Raw genomic sequence first — 6,250 nt, forward strand, 5'->3', positions numbered from 1 at the left:
GATGAAAAGATAATCTCTCAGATTTAGAGCTTAGTCACTGTTTTCTTTCCACAGTTCCTCTGTCAACTTTTTGACATTTCTTCTTTCCTTCGTCCACATCGTTCATTTCACATTCTATATCTTTCTTTCTCCTCCTGTCTCCTGTCTAATTGCACGTCTTTATCTGAATGTCATTTCCCCGAACAACTAAAAGAGTTTACAACGTTTGACAAAAAAAAACGTGGGAAAAGCATCGCCGGCGAGAGAAAAATATGCAACCTAAATGAAAGACGACCAGCCCGTGTGAGAACAGACGAGGGCATTTTTTCAGGGACTTCAGGCTCTCTGTGGTCGCCAGCGTCTATTTTTAAACCCGTGACAAAAGTACCCCGTGCTATTTGTGGCCGAGTGGCTCCAAAACGTTCTGTTATAATTCAGTCTATTTATCTTTCTGGCTCCCCTGGCTTTCCCTGAAAAAAAACCCTACATGCATGTCTAAACACGGGGTTTTATGAGCGCAGCGCTGATGTGGAAATCTCCTAAAATTAACCGGAATTTCAGCCCATTTTTATATATTTGTCTGTTGTTGGTTTCGTCCGCGGCGTTGTCACTATAACAGGCACTGACGCCGCGTGGGAGTGTGTGTGTGTGTGTGTGTGTGTGTGTGGCGTGGTGACCCAGCATGACGCCGTAGTAAGCATCACACACGGCTGCCAGCAGACAGAGGAGAGGAGAAAGGGAGTGTGGGAAAAAATGAAAGAAGAAGAAGAAGACAAAAAAAAAGAGGCATAGAGGAGAGAGGGAAAGTGATGGAGATGGAGATGTGGGGGGGGAGAAAGGGAAGCATGAAAGAAATTCAGACAAAAAAGAGTGAAGCGGAGTGCGAGAAAGAAAACGGGGAAGAAGAAAAAATCTGCGTCCTAATCAGCAAGAATGTCGGACGCAGCAGGAGGTTTTGTTCTCGCTGCAATTTGCATTTCAAGGCCTATTTTTAAATGATAAATTCTCGTTTCTCAGCGGCGAAAAAGCGCTGCAGTCTGGTGGATAATTGCATTTCTTGTGGCCCATCAGCTATAAATATTTCATTTTCTCCTTCTGAGAAATTATACAGTCTGAGTCTGAAACCATGGAATCATACGATATCCAGAAAAAAAAAAAAAAAAAGACGACTTACAAAGAAGACTTTATCTGAAACTAGCCAGTGGGAAACCAACGTGCAGGAGTTATTACACTGTAACTGTAAATGCTGAAAGGAGACGGCGACAGTTAACGCAGAGAGACAGACGGAGGGGAAGAAGAAGAAAAAAGCAGTGACACAGAGACAGGGCGTCCATATTTTTTGGTCTTTCTTGTTATTGTTTTTCTTCTTCCTTCAGTTTTCCCCGTCTCAGGTTTCCCCCTCACTACGTTTCCCAACATATCATTGGCCTCAGTGTGTGTGAGTGTGTGTGTGTGTGTGTGTGTGTGTGTGAGTGTGTGTGTGTGTGTGTCTGGAGCCATGGGATGGAGAGTGTGGTTAACCCACTGGTGTGACCAGGGACACTGGGGCACCTCGCTCTCTCTCTCTCTCTGTCTCTCTCAGTGTCTCTCTCTCTTCTTCCGTCGAGTCCTCACTCCTCTACAATGACCCCGACTCGTCATCTCCACTGTTTGTTTGTTTGTTTGTTTGTTTGTTTATCTGGTGACCCGTCGTGATAAAAACCTCAGGATTTGTGAGCTGAACCAGAAACATTCTGCTAAACACATTTTTACTCTCCATCATTTCTTGTATCAAACATTTTGTTTTCTGATGAATTAGTGGACAGTTTAACTTTTTCAGATGATCCAAGAAAATCGGGGCGACTGCGGGGTCACATTGCTTTGTTTAAGAGAGAGAAGACAAATAACATCGTCAACGATCGGGAGCTGGATGATGGAGACGGATCATCAGCGAGATCCAGTTCAGCCGCACTGTGTGACTGCCAGCGAGCTTTCTACTAACTTTTGGGCGTTTTTCTCTCCCCAAGGGACTTTTTGTGAATGTACCCGAGTCAAACGTTTGTTTTAAAAGTACAATTACGACGAAAGAGGCACTTTAAAAATTGACCGCATTTTCGTTTTCAGGCCAAACTCATTTTCAGTGGGAGTGCTACGGGCACTTTTATGATAGCATCAAAATCTCTGTTCTTAAAACAGTAAGAAGACTCGACACAACATGAAACTTTCCTCGTAGTATCGTAGTCCAGACTCATCTGTTCGGTTACAGGATGTCTCTTTATGATCGCGTCACTCTGACACCTGCTGAGTCATCCGTCCCCTGCGGGTGCAGGGATTCACACCAACAGCTTTCCAAGTGCGAGCATCCTTTCCAAAGCCGAAAACCTCGACTGAACGTCCTAATCGTCACGTCTGCAGCCAGAAGAACCACCGGCCCAAACCCAACTGAGTCCCAGGAGACCTCGAGACTCTCAGCGGCTCCGAGGAGCTTCCAGGTTTACAGACAGGGAGGATCTGATGTGGATCCCTCAGGTCCAGCTGGGAATTAAAGAAAATGATGCAAACTCATCATCCTGTATTACTTTTGCTCTTTATCGCCACACTTAAAAAGTCTCATGAAAGTCCTAAACTCATATTTTAGCCAGAACATCTCAGATTATCTCAGAACACACTGAATGTCGCTCACATTCAGCTGATGAAGTCGTCAGTCGAAGACAAGAAAGCGATCAGGACGAGTCCCACATCTTACCTCCATGAAAGTGATGTGAATGATCCTAATATTCATTTGACAAAAATATCAACTCATGCAGAAAAAAGTCAACTGAAGCAGAAAGAGATGTGGCTGCTGTAAGGTTTCATAACCTCCTTCCTCGTGTGTGTGTGTGTCTGTACTGTAGATGATGTATTTTCCTGTTTTGCTCTTTGCTGAGATGTCTTCATAAGGTCACACACACACACACACACACACACACACACACACACACACACACACAGGAGGATGCAGTAGCAAGCAGCAGCAGTGACGTCAGGTTGATGTGTGATCAACAGCCGGATGAGAGGACGAGTCATGGAGAAGGTCAAGGTGTCCCTCACACACACACACACACACACACACACACACACACACACACACACACACATGTGTGTCTTGCTGCATTTTAAGAAAAGCCAGAGGAAAAGAAATAAGAGCGAGAGAAGAAATATTCATTAGATTATTTTGAACTTCTGTTTAATTGTTCTCAGTCTCGAGCTCCAGAGAGTCCAGGCTGAAAATACATCACAGTTCAGACGTCATGTCTCAGAATACACCATGTTCCCGTCGTTCCTGCCTCCTTGTTTTATATTATATGTGTTTTCTAGCTTTTGCTCTGTTTTCTTCTTGCGCTCTCGTTTGACTGAGCTCCTCCTCATCTGCTCGTTAGTCCTGTTTCCACTCTTGCGTTTCCCTCCACACCTGATCTGAATCAGCATCGTTAGCCCGGCTCTGTTCCCAGCGTTCCTCCCACGCTGCGTCTCAACTCAGGGTCTGCATCCTTTCTGAAGGCCAATTACGTCACATTGCCACACAAAGGCATCCTCCTTCTCCCTGTTTCTGGAGGATCCAACCGCTACAGTCTTTCATGGCCTCATATATCCCAAGATTCTTTGTGCGCCTGAAAAAGAAGAAAGAAGGAGAGAAAATGGCGACATCGCGTGGCGTAGTTCGTCACTTTCGCGGGCCTGGGCGGGAGAACTCATATCGTAAGGGTAAAACATCTGGTGATGCAACCAGGAAATGTTCCGAAGGCGAGACCGTCACATTTAACAACGGCTGACGAGGTTAACAAGGAAGATTCTCCCCACCTGTGCATCTCCACCTGTCCTCACCCCCTCGTTAGTGTAGTCTGTATTAAGTCCAGTCATTAGTTCAGACTTTGTGGAACATCAGAGCGGGACACTGACTGAGACTGAAGAACAGCTGCTGCATCAGAGCCAAAGCATTGCAGATGCCGGTCCATCCCTCGTCCCAGGGTCTCGTTAAATGCTTTCAGTCTCAGATGAAACAGCAGAACCTGAATTAAAACAGTGGATTTTTCCGCCCTCTTCGTGTTTTAAGTTTCAGAGCGGTCTGTTGAGCGAGCCAGCGGCCTCTTGACCTCTGCCGTCCTGTCACGTTTGTTTTACTGCGCTCTTGTGTCGGCTAAACAAGAAAAAAACATTACAAAACTTCAAATCATCCCGAGAGTAAACACAAGAGACAAAGAGGAACTGCACGAGTTGACAGGAAAGAATTTGTTTGTTTGCAGGATTATTCTGGTGTCTGGTGTTTCTTTCATCATGTATGTTTTGTTTCGCTGTGTACTTGCAGACAGAGTGCGTTCGTCGGTCCAGCAGTGAACCTGAACGACCCACAAACCTGGAAAAGCCTCCGAGGAGCCTCTTGGAGCGGTTCTGATGTTGTGTTTATGGGACGAGTCGTGGTTCTGGATGTGTGGTCTGCTGCTTCTTTTGGCCTCCGACGAGCGGCAATAAAAACTTGGATCTTCTCTGGAAGCTGTTACGGCTGACAGTGATTCAGCAGAGACCGAAACCAGAACCGAACAGCAGCTGCGTGCAGATACTCATCAGGTGTTGAATCTGAAAAGGATTCTCTGAACCTAAATATAAATAGTGAATAGAAACTCAAAACTAACTCTAAATCTAAAGCAGATAGTGACTAAAACTGTCCTGTTTTATTGGACTGTGTTTGAACAGTCCAGTCGCCTGAAAAAAACATTGATGTTAACACTTTTCGATGATAAGTCGGGACGTATTCTGCCGTGTTTGTAGCAATAAAAACAGGTATTTGAAGCTAAAAATATCGACTTTTCTGAACTCCAACCACAACGTTTTGTACCTAAACATAAGCAGACCATCAGCACAGCGTAAAAAATAGAAAACTGAACCTATAAAGAAACTTAAAGATGCAAAATAAAGAAACTTCATTTGTTTCAGCTTCAGCTAGCTCTCACTAATGCAGTAAAAGAGAAAATATCCTCTCTGCTATCCCTGCACACTTTATCCAATCAGGACGGAGAACTCCACAGGGAGGCGGTCCTGTCGGGTCCTGAACGTGTCGACGACAGGATCGTCCTGGTGGCTGTGATGCAGAGAGGAGGGAGGAGACGCCGACTGCCGACCTGTCAGGTGAAATTAACCACAATAACGCCAGTCCTGTTAGTCATCAAATGATTTTTAAATTGTTTCAAGGTACTTTTCCATGTTTTACCACAGAAACTGTGATGTAGTCAACATGAGAGTGTTGAGGACTTTAAAAAACAGATTAAAATCAGATTAAAGGAAAGATTGGAAACGCAGCAGGACGGACCTGTTATCAATTACTCACTGATTGTCCATGATGATAAAACCTGAGCAGCTGCCTCCCTTCAAAGGAATTTCATTAATTTGGGATCTTTAGAGTGAAGAAATCATAGAGTATTTATCAAAATGATGGATTTTCTTTGTTGTTACAATGTTCTCACAGCTTTTACTGGCGATCGTTTTAGAGTTATTCTTTTTTAATCAACAGTGAGCTGGAGCACTTCGCAGGTCTTGTGACTTCGGATCCCACTGCACATAAATCTCGTTGCAGACCTCAATCTATGTGTATTTAGGTTTTTTGCACAGTAAATCATAAACTATATGATTTGTGAGTCGTCGTGTGCAATTAAATCCAATTTGACGTTAACGTGTCTCGAGCTCTGAGAGTGAGAACAGCATCAACATCACGAGCTGCTTCCTGCAAGAACACCACAAAGAAAAGACGCAGAGAAAAGACCTGCTCGTCTGTCCAGTCAGTTAGAGACGGCAAACGTAAGAAAATAAAACATCAGCTCAACTTTATTTTGGATCCAAGTGGGAGAAAAGCAACAGACGAGGAGCGAGAAGCCGTTCAGAGTGAAGAGGCTTCAGATCTCCTCCACGCTTCAGCACATTTTAACTTCTCAACAGTAAACGACTTAAAGACCGTTTGGTTTTGGAACGCCGGCAATGAGAAAATAAAGTCCGAGTAATTAAAGTGATTTCAACCAGTATTTTGCTCAGGTTTGGTCCCATCTGAAAACGCAGGGTTAGAAGCCATAAGAGCTTCAAGAAAGATCCAGGTTTTTATTGCTACTTTGCTAAAGCCAAGAGATCCACCAGAACCACAGAGGGACCTGCAGACTGGACCGCAGTGTTTTCTTTAAACTGTACAGTATGTGTGACTCCTGATGGACCGGCTCAGGTCACTGATGGTTAAACACTTAAACAACAGTAATGATACACAGATTTAACC

At 44.3% G+C, this 6,250-nt stretch overlaps 1 long non-coding RNA gene across 1 annotated transcript; it reads left to right on the forward strand.

Moving 5' to 3' along the window:
* The first annotated feature begins 3,188 nt into the window (after nucleotides 1-3,188).
* LOC119023094 lies at nucleotides 3,189-5,973 on the forward strand. Its single transcript, XR_005076159.1, has 2 exons — nucleotides 3,189-4,563; nucleotides 5,005-5,973. It is a non-coding gene; the product is annotated as an uncharacterized LOC119023094 (long non-coding RNA).
* The last annotated feature ends 277 nt before the right edge of the window (nucleotides 5,974-6,250 follow it).

Source organism: Acanthopagrus latus, chromosome 7 (genome assembly GCF_904848185.1).
Source record: "Acanthopagrus latus isolate v.2019 chromosome 7, fAcaLat1.1, whole genome shotgun sequence".
Lineage (NCBI taxonomy): Eukaryota > Metazoa > Chordata > Actinopteri > Spariformes > Sparidae > Acanthopagrus > Acanthopagrus latus.